The sequence below is a fragment of the Sinohyriopsis cumingii genome, chromosome 15 (genome assembly GCF_028554795.1).
Source record: "Sinohyriopsis cumingii isolate HCF-2022 chromosome 15, ASM2855479v2, whole genome shotgun sequence".
Taxonomy (NCBI): domain Eukaryota; kingdom Metazoa; phylum Mollusca; class Bivalvia; order Unionida; family Unionidae; genus Sinohyriopsis; species Sinohyriopsis cumingii.
The window spans coordinates 147,391,119-147,413,278 of NC_142975.1; the positions used below are offsets into that span (position 1 = coordinate 147,391,119).

Here is a 22,160-nt window from a genome sequence, read left to right on the forward strand (position 1 = left end):
ATTGATCTTGTTACAAAAAAGATAACTAGATTTGTATTTGCCACAATGAAACCAAAAAGTTTAAATCAAAATTAAAATGATCATGCAGAACAAATACTGTCTTGTCAATCGTAACTTCAGTAATGCATATATAAATGAAATAGAATTGCTGTCATTGTTATCTGTATGCAATCACCATTTAAGATCTAAACAAATGAAAGAATTTTGAATTTAAAAAGTCTCAGATGTTGCTCAAATCTAGGAGAATCTTTTCTCCAGCCCTTGCAAATGGGTGTTTTGAAAACTATTTTGATTATTAAGGAGATTTAGTATTATTACATTTAAGTCTCTATTTATTATTTCACATCTAATCCTTTCATCTCAGTGCAATCAGCATCAATTTCAAGTATCCAGTGTAAAGAAGTAAAATGAAATTGACACTCCTGAAGTCTGTGTATTCCATAAACATATTGATAAAATGCTTCCATTTTGTTGTTTTCCAAATGTGTAAAGATTTTATATTCCAAGTATCAACTGTAAACCAGCCTACCCTGATAACATCTGTTCAAGCCAGATGTGGAAAGAAACAGCCAATTGGAAGCAGTCATGTTAAGGGAAAACAGATGTTTCACCAGATGGGGATCTTGAGGACAGATGCAGGCAGATGAGGGCGACTAATGACAAGTCATGCCTGAATATCACCCTTCCCACACCTTAAGCATCTACTTAACAAAGGCAGATCTATAAAATAAAATAAAAAAATAAAAATAAAAATTACAGAAAAGAAACATTGGTGTCAAGAAATCTTTGTTCCACACACACCTAACCTATCAGCAAAATTACTCCATTCAACCCTAAGGGGGTGTAATATACTGGGCCTTTCTGGGCTGGCCAGGATCACATCAAAGCATTAACGGGTGGATGGCCAAAAGTATGGAAGTTGTGAAAGGCAGTGGGGAATAAATCAAAATAATTGCACATTTTTAATACCATTATGTCAAGTTAGAAAATTTAAGCATCATTTGCATCCATTGGAGAACTTACAGAATTATTTGATTTTGATGAAAATAATAAAATGACACTAATACATTGTGCATGAAACAACTAAAACTGGCATTTTGTTTACTAAACAAATGAAAAAGACTAATATTTTAGCTATTGTTATAACTGTATGACATATACCCAGCTTTAGAAAGTCTGATCTGAGAGTAGAGATGAAAATAATGTAATATAGCCTGAAATAAATTCCTTATGCATTAGGCAAAATGCTTATGAATTTTAAATGTTGGCCTATCTAATTTTCAGACATGTTGTTTAAGTGTAAGTTATCCCTCTCTCTCTCTCTCTCACACACACACACACAGTAATAAGGCATAATTATGTCTTCATTCAAAGTATTATTAAATGTGTATTAAATGAATAACACAATAAATCTTTTTCTTGTAAAATTTTTCAACCTGTAAATGAAACACTAATGGAAACAACTAAGCAGATTTAAGAAATACACCTATTATTGTAAAACTCTAACAGCATCACAATAAGAATGAGTAGTACATGTCATTCATATTTCATGTTCATCTTTATATTGTGTTGGTCTCTTGGATTTCTATTAAGATACAATTTGTTGATTTTTCCACGAAAATGTCAGTTCCTAATTTTAAATGTCAAAAATGGTTACTACATTTCACCTAAATCGGTACTTTTATCAAACACATCATCCCAATCAAATATCCAGAAAGTTCATATTTACCTGTTGTACTAGTTCAATAAGTCACCCATGTTACCAGATCAAAGTAAGCCCTGAAAATTACAAGCTGCCTATCAATTAGTATCTGCAATGACCAAACAGTTGCTAATTTCACATGAAGAAATTGACATCACCACACCCTTGATTGTAACACTACACCTTGTGTATATACATATGTGTGAACAGGTGTGTGTATTCTCAGCACTGCACTTCCTACTGTTTATAATTGTCCCTTGTATTACAGTTATAGAAATGGTAAATAGAGGAACAGTGCAGATGGCATTAATGATCAAATGTCAATAGTGTACTACAATGAAATTATCTAAACAAATCATTTTGGTATATTTTATTCATTTTTTTTTAAATTCTAAATTCCAAATAAACTGATTTAACCATGCAATTTACTTTAACTAAATGATTTGTTAATAATAATAATAATAACAATAATAATAATCATAATCATTCATATTTATCAAATCAATTATAAAAAATAGGCCCAGTAATGGAAATATATGGTAATTTGGTCCCCTACTTTTGACTGATGATGATAAATTAGTGGAAGGTCTACTAGTCGTCCTACCGGTTCTTGTCAATGAGACACTTGTCATTTCACTTTCCAAACCAGTTTCCAGTGTATTTCCATTACCTCATCAGTAATTTACTTTCTTCCTCTTATATATGCTACTTCATAAATCGTTCTGTCATGAATAGCTTGCCACCTAGCCCATGTCTAAAATGTTCCTAATTAAAGCAAAGGTAATCACCTGCTGAACAAGTTCTCATTATCCACAATTTATGGCATAATAATTATTTCCTTGAGTGATTTGTTTAATTCCAGTAAGTGCATTTCCTAAATTTTTATATCCAATGCATGTATCTTGAATGTACTAATAATTTCAAGATGGTGATTTAGTAAAAACATCACAAACTGTATAAACTGCTGTGTGTCCAAATTTTTTCCATTGAGGTAGATCTCAAATGATTTGTGAGTCAACATTATTCATGAAATAGACATAACTGACACACATAATTTATAGTTTATTTGATTCTTAACTGCATATATTTATTTTGCCATCCACGATATGGAACTAACAATAATCTGTGATTATCTCCTCTTATTGATCTCCTGCTATGTATGACTGAACCATGCATGTGCTTCCCACTGCAAAGTATTTTAAACAAGATGGATTAACTGTGTATCATGTCTGCGCATTAATAAACTTTCTTTGTAATTCAACGTTCATTGCTGCTCTTTAAACTTACCATGAAAGCATACAATGCCTGAGAGGACACATTAATTTGCACCAACTTATGAATTTATGGTTTTTAAGAATTTCATTGAGAACTGGTTGCTGACAAGAACTAGTAGCAGGTCATTATGTCTTGCAGTGAACACTTGTTATCTCTCTAAATACACAGTCACAACACATTTTTATCTTAAAAGGATACCTCTCCGAACAGTATTTTAAACAAGAAGCATACTGCTTCCAGTATGTGTGAGATAAGACAAAAAGGAAACATTTAATGAAAATATAAACAGCTACCAGAAGAGAACACTTTTAAACAACCATTCAAATAGCCCCTTTTCATGCCTCAGTTATATTGTTCTTTTATATACTGTTTATAATTACTTTTTAATAAAAGACAGCTTTATTTTCAAGTCTTTGGTATTAAAGTAAAAATTAATCTTGATAGAAAAGTTTGAAATATGTGGGTTTTCTTCATATTTTTAAAAAATAATAATCCCTAAGTTTCTCCAAGTACTGTATATACTTGGTTATAGGTAGAATCCAACTGCAAACTGCATAGACCCAGATCTGCTGTCGCAAAATGGACTGGCAGATCTTGGTTTGTGCAGTTTGTTGGAAACAATCACTAAAACAAACATGACAGACTCTAATATGTAGGCACATTGTGCTATGGCAGATCGGGATCTTAGCTGCCTGCAGTTTTAACTTGACTTATAAGTGAGTATATATGGCATGCAAATTTTTGGACATATCTGTACTCTATGGCAAAGCTAGTTACCAAGGACAAAAGTGCTTCATTCAATTTCTGGTCACATCTGCTCTTTCCTGATAATGAATCAGTCCTGTACAGCTGTCATATGCAAAACTCCAATCTTGAGATAATTCTCTGCAAAGAATCTGGGAAGATTTTCTGTCAATGATTCACGTTATCTGTACTTTGCATGCAACATAATATATTTGCTACTTTCATTCCACAAGCCATCATAAAAATTTGTTTTTGCCACATATTCAGATGGTTGCTGTGTCCATTTCACCTGTGACTGACATTTTAATGTTTCTAATGACAGGTGTTTTGGATGTGTCAATAGGGAAGGGTTGTTAGAAATATCCCCCCAGTGATAGAATACAGCTGAAAGGCTGCTAATTAATGGTAGACTGAAATGAAATGTGCTCATGTGATGATAACCCTATAGAGATATTGGCTCCAAGCATCAGCATCTGCTTTAGTGTGTCAAGTAAAAGAATTAGATAATTAAAATACATGTACATCATGTAATGTATGAGAAAGAGGACATAAATGTTTCCACATCCAGGAAATTATAGACTGAAAAATGTTCATGATCAAACATACAACAAAGAAATGCGTAGGATTCATTGGAGAATCGTGACTTAATGAGAGAATTTTCGCCTCAGAAAAATCTTCTCTCAGTCGAAGGTAGTTCCAATATAATGTGCCCCCCCCCCCCCCCATGAAAGCACAACCCCGCACCCCGACCAGCGGCCACACACTTTATGGCCAGAATACCTTGGCACTGACGATTTTGTGTTCAAAAGTACTCCTCAAGAAAGGCCACCCTTCTAACGCGACCAGCGGCCAACATATTAGTGCACAAATGTAAAATTTACCCCTCAAAAGTGGCCACGTTATATTATTAATACATGTTCAGAACCAATATTCAACTACGGTAAGGTAAGTAATCCCATTATCTTTCCCGATGTCGGTTTCCGTATGTCAGGTTTTCGTTACTGAAAGAAGTGTTGGCTATAGTACATGTACCACTAAGGTTATTATTATATTATCATTAACGCCGACGTTTGCAGGAAAGGTGGTCAGCAGTGTTTTGATAGAGCTTTGGGCTTCACACAGGATTTATTTTTAATTGACTATTACGACCGGACGTAATTGTCAAGATCATAACATGGACAGATAGAAATGGAGTCACCAATATTTTGACAGAGCTTTGAGCTTCACACATCGAATTTTTTTTTTTTTAATTGACGATTACGACCGAAATAATTGTAAAGATCATAGCATGGTCAGACAGGCTAAAAATACATTTTGCGGATTAACACACAAACACACACAGAGAGAAACAATAAACTTTTAACAAAATGATAGGGTACCAGACAAAGACCGAAAAATCACGTGACAGTACATGTATCGCTTCCTTTATAACAAGAATTTTTGTGTACAGAAGTTTCGTCTGCAAAATTAAATTGCAGTACTGTACAGTTAGCAACATAGGAATAAATCATTACAAAACTTTAACATGTCATGACGTAAACGAAGAAATAATACTTTAGAAGAAAAAGTAAAAGTTATTCGACTTAACAATGGGAAGAGTTCACTTGTCGAAAGATTTTATGTTGGGAAGACTCAAATAAACAAGATCGTAAAAGATGAGAACATTCTCAAGCAGTGGGAAAATGAATTAAATGGAAAGAGACTAATTTTATATATGAAACAACGTATGTACCAAGATTTAAATAACGTTTTATAATGGTTTTGTAATGCGCATGCCAATAATATCCCACTCACATTTCACGCCTAAGAATAATTATTAATTTATGTTACTTGAAATAGCTGTTAATAAGGCAAGAAGAAGATTTTAATAAGTAATTCTACTTTTAAATGAAGATATTAACTGATTTAAGTTATATGTAGCTTTCCTACTATATACACATATACATCTCACAAATATAGCCCACTCTGGAAAGGCCACCCGTCTTATAAGGCCACTTTCTGGTGCAGAAGTGGTGGCCGTATAAGAGGGGGACAACTGTAGTTGCATACCAAAGCTGACTGAGAGTTATAATAAAAAATGAGAGTCGACGGGTCTACCATTCAAGGGTTGTAACCAGAGACGTCATGGGGGGGGGGGTGCGTTTCCCGCCCCCCCCCCCCCCGAAAAAAAGTTGAAATGACGTCCCTGGTTATAACTCTGCTAAACGATAATGCATGATGATGACAATTCGGCCAATATCTCATTAGTATCAAGCTGCTTATAAAATTTGGTTCACATGCAGTAATAAATGTAAAGTGATAGGTATGACAATAAAGGGATATAACTCTGCATAACGATGACAACTCTGCCAGTTCTCATCAGTATCAAGCTGAATAAATATTTGGTTGTAATGCAGTAATAGTTAAGAGAATGGTTGTGCAGAAATGACAGTGGGCGAACCACATAATCAAGGGGTTATAAAATGTTAAACGATGATGTGGAATGCTGATAATCCAAGGTATGACCGATATCTAAATGAATATTATTTGCATGAAATGCAATTATGGGAGCTATTGTACACAAATGAATATAGATTCCAGGTCTAATCAGTATCAAGCAACAGTGTTTTGTAATAACAAGATTGTAAAGATGGGTACCCTGGTGGGGTCCTTTAGGAACAAATAGACCTCCAGTGTAAACTGCATATAAAAATCACTTTCTGTTTGGAAGTAGAAATAACAAGTTTTTCAAGATGGCTGCCATGGTGGATCTCAGATCAGCACCATCTTTCATTTAGGACCAACTAGACATCATGCGATATTTTTTGTTAAAAACACACAAAAAAACATGCTGATATGGCCATCCATATAGTATGAGTAATGATAACAAGACTGATCAGATTACTGCTGTGGTGGCTATATTGTCTCTCCGATTCGAATGATTTTCATTTAGGGCCAACTAGACTTCATACAAAGAGTTCTGGTGAAAAACACTAGGGTGATATGACTTTCCATACAGGAGGAATGGCAATACCAAGATTTTCAAGATGGCTGTCATGGTGTCCATATTAGATGTCAGATCAGCATCATTTTCATTTAGCACAAAATAGAAATTACAAGATCATATTTAATGAAAACACTATGCTGATATAACCATCCATTCAAGAGGAGTGTTGACTGGGAATATAACAAGATTTTCAAGATGGCCACAATGACAACCATATTGTATATCTGAGCAGCATAGTTTGAATTTTAGGACCAACCAGACCTTGTGTGTGTAAAGTTTGTTGATAGTTTTGTGCCAGTGAATGGAAAAATGCCATTCCATAAGGTCTTCTGGTCTTTGATCAGGCCCGTCTAACATTTGATTGGGAGATAATTTCATTAATATAGGAGAAATATGTGGCCCATATTAACTTATCAAACTTCATGGAGTTGCCCCATCTGCAAAAATTATTGCCCACCATTGAGCTAAAGGATTCACGGTACTAATTCAGTTCCTATAGTAAACCTATGGAAACACATGATATTCAAAATTCAATAACTTTAAATTTCTGAGTGCTCATGATCAAACCTATATTTATCAGTATAGATGAAACCTGGTTGACAGCTTCTGTGTAGAGAAAAGGATATGAGCCGCAGCATTTTCTGGACCTACATGTGTTTGAAACATATGCTTACAATTCCTCACCAAAGAGACAGATGTTAATTACAGTAATGAGTGTTCCAATTTCAAGACTGTTAAAGGACTGAAATTCCATCAAGAAAACAATGTCTCTATTGTTTTAAGCTACTACTAGGATAAGCTCTCAAAAGATTCTTACTCCTATAAAATAACTTTCATTTTCAACCAATCCTAGCCACTCAAACCCATATACACCCTATCTTGTGTTCATTCATTTCCAGGCTAGTTCCCATTTTTATACAATTGGTAACATGTGTCCTCAATAATACTGGAGAAATCCTTGCTTATGAGGGAAATTTCACTTCAGAAAAGCCAACTCTTACCAATGCAGTTACAAACTTCAGAAAGTCAAATGACTCTGGCCCTAATTTTTTCTTGAAACCGTGGATTGTTTTGAGCAGTATGATTACAAGCAACAGCAGGTTTTCCAATGGGAAATAGCATTTCATTTAAGTGATGCAAAGTATTCTAGAAATTAATCAAGTTATCAAACTTTGATGCACTGTGCTACACAGTCACTGATGTCAGTCTGCAAGTCATTAAGTTTTGGAGCAAAACTAAAAGTTTTAACATTAGAACATTAAAGAAAATGAAAAGGATTATGGAGTGATTGATTAACTGATTTTGGTACATCAACACATGTTATGCTTTACAGTGTGATGATGGTTTCAAGCAAAAAATTACATATCAGTGGCCTTATATATATATATATATATATATATATATATATATATATATATATATATATATATATATATATATATGTATGTATCCATATCCATATGCATATAGCAGAAATAAAACTTGTCTAAGGAAAAAAGGCTGGCTAATAAGAACCCTTTAAATATTTTCAAATATTACAGTAAATAACTAAAAGATGCCTCTTTGTTTGAAAAGTTGTTGTTGTAGGGTTTAATGCCATTTTTCAGCAAAAGATAGTCTATACATGGTGGCCAGTATAAATGGTGGAGGAAGAACCTGGGAAAACCCCAGAAAGAACCACTGACCCATGAGAAACTACTGGCAAGTTTTCTAACATACCCACATTGGTCGAATCAGAGACTCAAACCCATGCAGACGGAGGTGGGATGGAAGTTATTCATAATGGTGTGCGCTTTAGATGACTCAGGGCCCCATTTGAAAAGTTATGTAACAGAGATTTTATATTGCCAACGAAGACAAAAGATGATTCACCCATTTTCATTAAACATTCTTATAACATTTAAGACTGTTAAAATTTCAGCAAATTTTCAATATCAATATCACAGCACTCTACCAGATGAGCCACTGCATCTATCACCCACCCCCACATCAAATATCGTCAATGATCACGGAACTTAGTGAAAGGATAAGGATGAAGGATGTACAGCATAGTCCAATCTTTTTTCCAGGCCATTTACAACTCATAGAAAAGAAATATGGGTATAAGGTTTGACAATATGCTGTATTAACTATATATATAGGAAATATATATACATGTATAGGAAAATGAAGTGCAATAAATGTAAGATACAATGCATTCCATTTTGTAGTTAAGTTTGGCTGAGGTATTGATTACCACAGTGCAGCATTGTGTCAGAAACTGATATCATACTCTCATGATCCCTTTTACTTAATAATTATTGATTGACACTCTTAAAATATTCTCTAGAAACTTCAAAAAGATCACTCTGATTTAACCTGATACAGTAAATATTAACAAGTACAGGTAAAACCAGTTATAACATGATTTATTATGATGCAATTCCACTTATAATGCGCTGGCAGCATGGCTCCCATTTTTGTTTTATAAGGTGACCTCTCCTTATAACAGCCTAAATACAAGCTCTCGGAAGAGCCAATGATTCGTATCCCTAGCAGATTATATGATCAAGAGGTTAGTTATAACTGATGACATTGAAATTTCAATGCACATTTTTCTATGGGCAGTTTTTTTAAAAATTTGGTAATGCGATCCCGCTTTTATCGCGATGTTATTCTTTGGACTCTGAGCATTACATTATAATGGGTTTTACCTGTACAGAGTTACATGCCCCATATGAAGAAATGTTCATGCTTATTTAGAATTCATGGGACCAGAATTGTATCTATGGAGACCTATATTACAAACATCTTAAATCTGTTATTTGTTCTAAACTGATAATAATTATGATATTAATAAAATAAAAATGCATCTTTTTTGTATTTTACAATAATTCACTATTTATTATCCCTTTAATGAGAAAGAAATATGTGCCTTAAGAATCATCACAGACTTTGAAAAATACACCTTAATATATCAAGGCACTGTAATATATATATATATATATATATATATATATATATATATATATATATATATATATATATATATATATATATATATATATACATACATACATACTGGAGAGACAGTTCCCTTGCTGGAAGTGCAGGTAACTAACAGTACACAAATTGGATAATTGACATGAAAATTAACTGCCATTAACATGTATCATTTTGAAAAATAACAATTTTATTATTATTAAGTTTGAATACATGCTGGTATTCTTTAAAATGCACATTAATCCATTTAACTTCGTTGTTGTGGGTTTAAAGCCAATTTTTTCAGCACATGATAGGATATACATGGTGGCCAGTATTTATGTATTTACTTATATAAAAGTTGAGTCAAAATGCAAACAGCATAGACCCTTGTATAATGACTTGGCAGAGTAGGGTCAGTGTAGTTTATTCTACTGGTTACTCCTGCACATACCCTGACCTGCCAGCTGTAATAACTGTAACAGTATATATATATATATATATATATATATATATATATATATATATATATATATATATATTGTCCATCTAAAAAAATCTAAATAACATCCTAAACAAATTTGGATTTTCTGATAGAATAGCTAGAAATGTTTTCCATCATCTATTACTTGACAGAGTAGCAACTTATGGCATTTATGGGTATTGTTGGCCTGGAAGATCTTGTACACATGTCTCCCCTTTTCTCTTTAAATATTCAACTTATCTTTGTCAAGTAATAGACCAAAATGTTTTTCACACAAAGTCCTCCTAACACTCAGCAGAGACCCAGATCTTCTGGCACATGATGCAACAGGAGATGTGGGTCTTTGTAGTTTGTAGTTGGACTTTATTTATAAGTGACTGTAAATGGTAGAGATCATAGACACTTTTGTATATACAGTCACAAAACTTTATGGTTGTGTCCATATTTGACCTGACCACAGGCTCAAGTAACATGTAAAAACATGTACTGGTTGGTACTTCTATAGTCCAAGTTTCTTTGTCTTATTCCACCTCATTTTATTGATCAGCTCAGTTTTTTTTAGACTGGGCACTTGTATGAATTTTCATAGAGTTGAAATACATTTTATCTCTTTTGAATGAGAAGAGAAATATTCATTTTATCAATATCAGGCAGGTAGGTTTAGTACAATGTATCTTAATTTTAGTTAGCTTCTGTTTAAAGTGACTACCTTATGCAGTTAAAGAAAGATTTTGATTAATTTCATGCTTTTGAGTTTTAGAGTAAACTCACAATAGTTTTTATTACAATGAATTTCTTTTTGTCATTTGCATATAGCACAGTTTTCCAGTGACCACTTTTTGCTAGCAGAAGAGGTGGTCTCTAATGATAGGTTTTACTGTATTGGATTTTGCCTTGAAAATCACAATGAGCTATTGTGCTTCCCTCCCCATTAAGCAAATACTTAAAGTTGCAAAGGCTTAAGCTACCACTACCCTTAGATCTTATTCTTTGGTCAACATTGTTTGAAATTTAGCAATTTTATATTTTAAATTTTTCTTAAAACTTAATTTGTACATTTGGAAAGTTTTTACAAAATTTCATGTTTGTTTTTCTTAAATTGTAAAATATTGCATTTATGAATTTTTTTCAATTTAAGATAATTATCTTAGAAATAATTTCTTACTGCTTTGAAAAAATTCTTATGATTAAGGAATATATATTTGGAATCTTAAAAATATGTCTGGTCCAAAATTGAGCCATGCTGACTGCTAATATTACAGAAGATGTGGGAGGTTGTGGGTTCGATCCCCGGCCAAGTCATACCAAAGACTTACAAAAATGGTACTAACAGCTGCCTCACTGGGTGTTCAGCATTAAGAGGTTAGTGTTAGGACTGGTCGGCCAGGTGTCAGGATAATGTGACTGGGTGGGACATCATGCTACATGTCTGCGGCATGATACCCCAGTGCTAGACATCACTATAAACTGCCACACTGCAGACATTGTAGCAATATGACTGAAAAATTGTTAAAGCTATATTAAATATCCTAATCACATCACATCACATCAATATTACAGAATTTCTAACAGATGCCAAACTTCTCGTTTGCTATGAAAAATGAATCTTTCCTGAGTAAATTTAAAAAGTTTGTAGCACACAAATACAAACAGTTTTACTAGAAATTCTGCCATATGATGGTGTGACAGATTTCAGACCACAATTGAGCAAACTGTGGTAAACTGAAATCAAGAAGATATTCTGAAAAATTATAAACATTTCAATGTTTATCGCAAATGACTTACTTTTGAAATGTTGCAAGCTTTGTTGACAATAACAGGGTATGCTTCAAGCTTTACAAAACTATCAATTGTTAAAATTGCCATCGAAGACAAGCAGGCAATTCTAAGAATGATATGAAACATGTCACCTATTTCCATATCACTTCATTCTCCAGAAATACCCAATCTCTCACTTTGTCCAGATGCATTTAAATCTCCTGAGGCACACCTGTGAGGAAATTCAGCATAAGTGTTTGTTTGTGAAATCATGATATATGGGGACATTTTTTTTTATTAGACCACATTTCAAAAGGAGTATGTCCAAAATTAACATTGAGTTGGATCATATTTTTCTGGAAATTTGGACTCTATAGAAAAATAATTTCAAGGTCAGTCATGGTACAGCAGATGAACTATGCAATTCTTTGCATATTAGATTAATTCTCATATGTAACCAAGTTATCATTTGATAAAGTCTTTATTATTATTATTATTATTATTATTATTGACTGATATACCTGGAGTTCACATTATTACACAAACTATGTCCTGAAATCTACCTGCGATGCTTATAAAGAACATCAGATATATTGAACATCTTTTGATGGTTCTTGAGGTTTCTTATAACCATGTAATCCCATCTATACTTAAGATATTTCTGAAACATCTCTCAGTTTAAGGTTGTTTGAAACAGATATTTTTTAATTTGATTGTTAGAACAAACTAATTTGTGTTCAAGGTATTTTGTAGTTATGAGACTCAATTCCTGAAAGCAGGATTATTACTCTTTTATTGGTCAAGATAATTTTAATAAATAAAATTACCCAAGCATGCAAAATTATATGAATAATAATTAATTACTCTTCAAAAAGCTTGAAGGCTCCACTATATTTAATTAAATTTTTGGTTAAGAAAGAAAGAACCATTACAATAATTAAATTGCAGGGGGTGATGTGGGGTGGGGTGTGCGGAATAAATAAATCTGATAATCCAGCCATATGCATCTTCTTCCATAAGTGCAGGCTGGATAAGCAATTTTTAAAGTCACATGCTATGATGTAAAAGGATGAAACCAGATCAGAGGTTGTACATGCCTGACATAATATATTCAAGAAAAATATATTGTTGTATAATTGTGAAATTGTTGTGGGAATTTGCTTTATAAAAATTGCATCATCTAATGCTTCAAAGAGGAGAATGTGTTCAACTTTTTATGTTCCTATGAACTGATCATAGGTGGCTCGACCGGTTAGTGAAATCATAATTCCCTCTTTAACACCCCCATTTGAACGTCCATTTACATCCAATGTAAGTAAATCGTGCATACCTAATGATTCAAGTTCTTGCCCAAAATCCCTAGACACAGAAAGTATGAGTTCAATCCCACTACTAGCTATATCGGACATTTTGAAATTTCTGAATGCAATTTAGTTTCAAATCACATGGTCTCATAATATATGCATGTAGGCACAGAGACTATTGGTATGTACAAAAAATACACGTGTAAAAATTTCATTCTGCACTGACACCTTCTTAACTAAAACTGCTGCAACAAAAAGCTCACGTCTTGCCTGCACTAACAGCAGTTTAGTACTGCATTAGTATCAGTCTGCCACTTCAGTCAATCAGACATTCTTTCTCATATGGATCTCTGGCATGTTTATAGCATAATGTTTGAAATTTATACTCCATGATTTGATGAGGAGCTAATTAAATAATAATTTTGTTGAGATGTCATACCATAATCCAATCTGGTCTGTGCTGTCCTACGTTTAGATCAGGTGATGACCTCTTAATGGTCACGTTCTAGTGACCTTTGAATTAGCCAATGGAAATGCAGCTTTCAAAAATCTGAAAGTGAATCAAATTGTTTGGTACACATTCATGCTCATCATCCATACTGATCAGTCTCCAAACATGAAGATAATACTTCATTTGATTGGTTGATAGAATTAGCAATTATGGTATTAACATAGGTTACCAGAACATGACCCTCAGGCAGTCACTGTCAGATCTTCATGTATAACAGCGGAGATCTGATTTTAATCTGATTGTACCATAATCATGCTAATGAGTTATAAATCCCAGGTGTCTATGAGGCCAAAAATTAAATGATGTAATATTTCAAAATTGTGAACCAGCTAAGTATCATCATTGTCTTTGGAGGTTTGCATATACCAAGACATATCCATTCCCCAATGACACCAAGAGTTTCTATGTTGATAATTTAAATTTTTTTGCTGAAACCATTTTTCTTTTTGAGTCACAGTAAGCTACACATATGACCTTTTAACCCCCCAAATTAATAGCCTTCTTGCTTATCCCAGATTGAAGCCATCCACAATTGTTGGTAACTGTAGATCGAAAAAAACTCAGGTAAAACCTATTTCTAAGATCTAGTCATACACTTTCCTCAGTCTAGAGGCAATCTGACACCAACGGTAACTGTTCCCAACTCAGTGCAGAAAATCAAAATTAGTCACATTGATCAAATTAGCTCTGCATGTAGAAGCATTACAAGATCCTGGTTTTGAATTAACTAGGAATGCAAACTTAATATTGGGTTTTTCTGGTTAACACACAGACTGGGAATCCCCTAATGAACAACACATGACACTCTTACAAATAGTAGGCATATTGCAACTTTAAGATATGTTTTGTGCATGACTGAACTTATTCTAAGAACATACATCCACTGTTGAAGGAAGTTATATAAATATGTTCAGTACAAGTTAATTTTTTAGCTAAATAATAATTTAAAAAAAAATAAAAATTTAATTACAGAGATGAATCTTAGCAGTTATCTAGATCTTTCTTTTAATGTTGACAAATTTCTATGTGCTGTCATTTTGAAAGTTTTGTCCAAAGATTACATGTGCACTGACAGCTAATTCATTTATTGACTATCGTTATTTTTTATTTTTTAAATTACCCAGATACATGATACTGTGCCAAGGATGGTTTTGTTTTAGGTTTTGTGGGGTTTAGCCCCATTTTTCAGCACATGGTGACAAATATACTTGGTGGAGAAAAGCCTGGTAAGATCCTGGTAAGAACCACTGACCCAATGGAAGCTACTGGCAAGCTTTCTCACATGCCCATCAGGATTCAGCCAAGACTCAAACTCACACAGAGGTGAGATGTGTGAGTGACTTAGACTACTGGTACTTGAACCCAAAATGGTTGGAGAACCCTGGATTCACCAGTTACAAAACAAATTATGTCATAATGCTAATACAATATAGTATTATTAATATATACACCCATATTTATTCTAATTTTGGTTTATTTTCAGCATATATCAAATTAGGAGTGCACATATTGAACGAATTTTGCTAGGTCTGATTTTTAAGGGCACCTGCTTTACAGGTTTTAGCTTTCAGAGTTTGACATTCATGATATGCTGATAATTATAATAATAATAATATTATATCTCTGCTTCACAATGTACCTTTGAGATTTAAGAAGAAAACAAGATTGGGAGTACCTTGTCTATCTTAATATAACATATATCTCTCCATCTTAAAATAAACTTTCAAGTCAGCATGATCCTAGAACTGTCACACAATAAGTTAAAATGTGGTCTGGGTAAAACTAAGAGAAAAAGAAAACAGAAATCAACTTTAGTAGGTACTGAAGCAAAATGAAGAATGATCCATTACTGTGATTCTCACTGAACATGTCAACATTATCTTCATTGCAATTTTGTGTATTATTTTAATCCAAATTTAGCAGGATCTTTACATATCTCTACTCAATCACAGTGATAGAAAAAGTGGCAGAATTAAAACACCTTTCCTCCTAAATTTGTCCTACATCTCAGTCACATATTTGATTTAGAATTTCTTCATTTGTCAGTGAATGCAGACATACAAATATGAGCACTACACTTCGTATTGTACAATGAAAATATGGTGAAATAAAGGCTTTGTGACCCATGTCACATGACTTGCTTATTTGGAGTAGGTCTATTCTTTTCTTTAGGTAACTAGTTGTACTTGAAAACTAACTACCATGTTTATGCAGTTGAGTCCCAAATTTTTTTTGCTCTGTACAATTTGTATGAATTCCTCCTGATCAAGGTCATTATTTCAGGATTAAGTGAAAAAAATACTAGCTTGTTTCAAAATCTATGTTGAATGTAGTTATGCTATGTAGGTCACAAATAATCAGCAATTCAATATCTGAACTGAGTTTTTATCCATATTTTAGACAGTGTATGAAAGCAAGACCAGAACAAGAGAGAGTAAACCATTCAAGCACCTGCTCTGTGTAATGGATTGTTGTGAAATATTGCTTGGGACAAGACCCTTAAAACAAGCATGATTTAATTTCAGAATGGGCTTCTGGCTTCCCTCAAAACCTCTTAGTAGAATTCTATTTCTTCCTACTAGCTACCATCAATGAATGCCAGACCATGTTGTTATGCAAATTCTGAAACAATTAGATCTGCCATCTGTCAAACAGAATCAAGACTGACAGACCCACAGAAAACTAGATGGGCACCAACCTGATAAAGGGGTGGTATCACAAAAAATGTTTTGTAAAAATCTTACAATCTCCTTTGACGATATACAGCTCTTCCCAAAAATGATGCTAGCCAGACAAATCCATTAAAAAAATTGCTTCACATTTATCATTGATTAAAAATTTTGAGAATGCAGTCAAGCACAATGCAGAAGCAAGGGATTTTATCCTGTGAAATACTGGGCACAATCAAATCAAAAGGATAATAAAATAGTTTAGTACTAAAAACCACTTTGTAAGAAACTGCATCATTGTTAAATCAGATATAGCTACTGACAGCTGTTATAATAATAATAATGATGATGATAATACAAATTTTGTAAACTGCAGTACATGCACTTAAAAAATGTTGCCCTGTGAAAATACACCATTAAAACTTTACCAAATATATATATGGGATAGTGACTCCTCACTTCCTCATTTTTTTTTTCTCAGTGCAAATACATACTTTATTTTATATTATGTCTCTGACCAATAGTATTAGGGCTTTTATGACTGACCCTCATGACATCTCACCACATTAGTGCACAGGACAGCAAAACACATCAGTAGTGAAGGACAGTGACAAATAATAATTTTTTAAAATGAGGCAAAATTTTACACATCTTTCATCAAATTGCCAAAAAGAATACATTAGCTTTTTAAACCCTTTGGAGAACTGGAAAATATCATTAAATCTGAGCAAATATCTCGTGTGTCCACACTAAGTCTCTATTTATACTGCACTATGTTCCAGTGACCATTTTACATGTGCTTGAAAGAGCTAACTGCTGGTTCTCAAATACAGAATCACAAATCAAATAGTATATTTTTTTTGAAGTTCACAGATATATTTAAAGAATCAAAGATTTTGATCTATTTCTTCCTAAATATAATTGCTTCTGTGAACCTTTATCCGTGGTGTGGCAAGTTCAGCCAGAGTCCATGATGTGTGTAACAAGGGGAAGCGCAGCATGTGCAGTCATAGTCACACTAAATTTCAATATAACAAGCACTTAAAAGACTTTTAGTTCAAAATGAACTTATTACTGGGTCTATTATAGAATACATCATTGCAGGATTCATTTCTACAAACTGCAAAGAAAAACAAACACAAAAATGTCGCACATCATATTTCAAGCCTTACCTTTAATTCTTTAAATCTCTCCTCAATTGAGAAAATTCTCCTCTTTTTTATAAATGTAGAGAGGAAGTTTATTTTGTATAAACTTGAAAGACCTTTATGCCAGGATATTCTGATCCAAGTTTGGTTGAAAATGGTTAAGAGTTTTTGGAGAAGTTGAAAATAGCAATTACTGACAGAAAGTGAACAATCTTTCTATTTTTGGTAAAGGTGGCCATATTTGATCTTAGATTGGCATTATTTGTACAAACTTGATAGGCCTTCATACCAAGAAACTTTCTGTCAATTTGTACCTGTTTATTAGTTTTGATGGAGTTTTTTTCTCCCAATTTTAGTATCAGCAACCATGTTGGATGGCAGATCTGCATCGTTTGTACAAGCCTTAAAGGCCTTTATGCTTTTCATAAGTGAAATTAGTCTGACAGTTTTTTTGTATGTTGAAAATAGCTATTGATAATGGATGCTGGACAGATGTTGAATGACACAAACTTTACTAAGTGCCTAATCATAGGCTCACTTGAATGTACAGCCAAAAACACACATATCAATAAAATCTAATTATAAGGACACTCTGGAAGCATTTCATAAGCTCATAAACATATGAAAAATATACCATTTGATATTATGTCTCCATTTGAATTTTTTTTTACAAGTGTGATTTGGCACATGAACTAAGATCATACAATGTTGAATAGTATTTCACAAATGCCATTAACAGATTCATGAAGAGCTGACCATGTCATTTGATGTGGTTAACTTATATTGCCATACATCCTTCCTTAGTATGTGATAATTATTTTTTAATGATCATATGTATAATTACCTCTAATGAAATCTTTAGATAGTTATTCATTATTTGCAAATGATAGTTTTAAACAAAAATGTATCAAACAATTTACAACTCAAAATGCTGTGGGTTCATTTACTCAATTTCAAATACTAGTACAAACATCTTTCTCTTTCTTTCCCTCTCTCATATACAAATGATAACTGGCAAGACAGCTCTAACACAGAAATAACTGAAAGTGCTGGTTATATGTCACAGATGCACCTTCTATGACAAAATAGCAAACATCCTGTACTGGAAAAATGGACAAGTTAATTGCATATTTCTCCTTAACTGGTTGACAAATACCAGTCATGCTCAAATTTTACAGACTCTGTCAATAAAATACAAATTAAACTTTAGCTAGAGAAGGTGGAAAATAGGCATGTAAAGATAACAATATAAATGTAATTGTAGCAGTGTATAATATTTCACTGACTTGGTAAATGAACAAGAGCTGATGCAATGTGTGACATTCTTGCTAATTACACCTCAGTGTTTTTTTTTTAAGTGCTGGGACACCAAACAAGGTTATATTTTGTACTTGCATTTGTATTTGGACAAGAAAAACTATGTTAATTATTCATGTTCCAAGATTTGAATGCATGATTATTATTATTATTATTATTATTATTGTTATTGTTATTATTATTATTATTATTATTATTATTATCATTATTAATCAATAAGGCAATTTAATCCCCACATAACTCACACTAGATACCAAATTTATTACTGACATGAGGTGTAGATGAAGACAAATACAAAAGCAGAGCAAATTGGAGTTCTCCTGCAGACTCTTGTAAATATTTGTCCTGCTTAATAATTTGACAAATTGGCAGACAAAGTAACACCAGGTGTTAGTTTACAGAGATAGCAAGTCGTTGCCATTACTATAGACTACAATTACCGTATACACTGGACAACAAATTTTTACAAAAGTCATGTTACTGAAATAAAATTAGTCAATTCTTATCAATTTTTATGTGCTGAACACGAATATGACAGTCAAATTGCAAAATTGGCTCTAGTTTTTTTGTAATCTGCAAGAAATTAATGTTTACATAACGAAATGCATTCCAATAGTAAAAGGTCAACTGTAATAGCCTACCTATAAAAAATCAAGTCATTGACTACATCTTAGATTTCTTCGCCTGTCTCTTGTACAGCTGTTCGGGAGCATCTCTGAGGAGTGTCCAGCAGTAGTCAGCCAGCATTGTAGTGGACCATTTTCCCTGGTATCTTTGTTCCATTGTTGCGATATCTTGATGAAAACATTCGCCGTGTTCATCACTAACAATACCACAGTTGCTAGGAAAGAAATCCAAATGGGAATGAAGGAAGTGAATCTTTAGAGACATATTGCAGCCAAGTTTCTTATACTTCATCAACATGTCTTCTACTAGTTCCTTATAGTTTTCTGCCCTAACATTTCCGAGGAAGTTTGTAGAAACTAGGCGAAAAGCATTCCATGCTTGTTTCGCGTCACCTTCCAGCAAGTTGTTGAACCGGTCATCTTTGAAAAGCTCTCGAATCTGAGGACCCACAAAAACTCCCTCTTTAATCTTTGCTTCGCTGAGTCAAGGGAATTTTTCATGCAGGTATCGGAATGCTGGCAAAGTCCGGTCAATGGCTTTCACGAAGTTCTTCATCAAACCTAGTTTGATGTGAAGGGGTGGTAGCAAGATTTTCTGAGCCTCAACCAGAGCTGGGTGTTGGATATTCTTCTCTCCAATGGCTACATTCTGCCTGTGAGTCCATTCCTTCCTCATGTAGTGCATTTCCCTTGCTCGGCTATCCCACTCGCATAAGAAACACATGTATTTTGTATATCCTTGCTGCAGTCCCATTAAAAGGGCAACTACCTTCAAATCACCACAGAGGTGCCAGCTGTACTTGTTATACTCAATGGAATTCAGTAGCTGCCTTAAGTTATCGTATGTCTCTTTCATGTGGACAGCATACGCTACTGGAATAGATGGAAGAATGTTTCCATTGTGCAAAAGCACAGCCTTGAGACTCAGTTTCGAAGAGTCCACAAATAGTCTCCATTCTTGTGGGTCATGAGTGATTTTTAAAGCATTCATGAGGCCCTCAATATCGGAACAGAATATCAGATTACTTTCCTTTCTGAAGAAAGGCTCCAATTGCTGGTGGCGCTTTCGATATGCAGTAATTGTGACATCTTCTTCTAGAAGATTCCATTGTTGGAGTCTTGATCCTAGCAATTCTGCCTTGTTCTTTGATAAGTCCAAATCACGAATCAGGTCATTTAGTTCTTCCTGTGTTATTCTGTGTGGGGTTGATGATGCACCACAGTGAAAATCTGGATCACTGCATGCTGATGGACCAGGAGAAGAACAGGTCGACTCACCTTTGTCTTCGTCAGATGAATCAAGAGAATATTCTGCTGGAGGTTCTGGAATAGGAAGTCCCTCACCATGTGGAACTGGTCTCAATGCAGACGGAATGTTTGGGTAGACTATTCTCGACTTCTTTCGCTTCGTTATTCCGCCGGAAAGAGGAAGAACCAAGCAGAAGTAACAGTCATTTAGGTGGTTGCTTGGCTCTCTCCACACCATTGGGACTGCAAACGGCATTGATGACCTTTTGCAATTCAACCACTGTGAAAGCTGTGTTGTACATGTAGCACAGCATATATGCGGAGCCCAAGGCTTGTCTTGGTCACCAACCTTGCATCCGAAGTAAAGATGATATGCCTTCTTCACTTGAGAATTGATACTTTTCTTCTGGTTGGCAAATGTCACTTCCCCACAAATATAGCAAAAATTGTCCGCGGTATTAACACACTTTCGAGGCATTACTGTTCTTTATTGTACGTAAATGGATAAAATAATAAGTTTTATGTAACAGAAGCTTGAACTGTCTCGCACAACGTCTAAAATATTTTAAATGCTGAACCTATCTGATTGGGCTTTATATAGTACACTGCTTACGTCAGCTTCAGCAGCCGCCTGGCATTAGTATAATAGGCCTACACATGTATAGTACACTGCTGACGTCAACTTACTTTAGCAGCCGCATGGCATTAGTATTGCATTGCATCAGAAAATGATGCAATCAACTGTGGATGATGTGAGCATGATGGTATTATGCAATGTTACATCATTATTCCGGATGTTGCTGCAGTCTTACTGGAGAAATTTACACAGTGAAACATAGAAAATGAGGTATATGAATATCTTCAAAACGAGAGCCAATACAAATTTTTCACGGTTATATTCGTGTTCGGCACACCAAAATACTACAGATTAGGGCCTTTTCAAGTCAGTAATGATTTCACTGTTGACCAGTGATACCAGTAATCAAAAGTATAGGAACACCATAAATGTGACATTTATTACGCCTAATAATTTAAATCCTCAGAAAAAAAGACAGTTGGTTTTGCAATGTGCTTCTGTTGAAAAATTAATTTATTCTATATAAAAGTCCAAAACTTTACTTTTACATACATTACTGACAGAAATGAACAGAACAATTATGCCTTATACACACAAGAAAAGAAGACCATGCACAACACATTATAGGACTGTTTCATGTTTAATGTTCCTCTATATAGGTTTTCCTTGTGTGCAGAAACCATTTTTTTCCTTTCAATTAGTGACCTTGACCTTTGACCTCTGATTCCCACATTAAAACCTTCCTTATCTAAAGTGGAAGCAATCTATGTCATGTAAAACCAATGATATTATGCAGAGACTATTTTTATTCATTCGGTCACAATGACCTTGATAAGTGACCTTTTGACAC

General features: G+C 33.9%; 1 protein-coding gene across 4 annotated transcripts in view; it reads right to left on the reverse strand.

Annotated features, from left to right (window-relative positions):
- LOC149783014 (protein CBFA2T1-like) overlaps positions 1 to 22,160 on the reverse strand; it is a 197,813-nt gene that overhangs the window by 96,861 nt on the left and 78,792 nt on the right. Inside the window, exon 1 of one of the 4 annotated variants that reach the window (XM_089934591.1) lies at positions 1,730 to 1,806. The exons of the other annotated variants lie outside the window; for them this stretch is intronic. The gene's annotated coding sequence lies outside the window, so the exon portion shown is untranslated. Of the gene's footprint in view, positions 1 to 1,729; positions 1,807 to 22,160 lie in introns of those variants that run through there. 4 annotated transcript variants of the gene reach the window in all.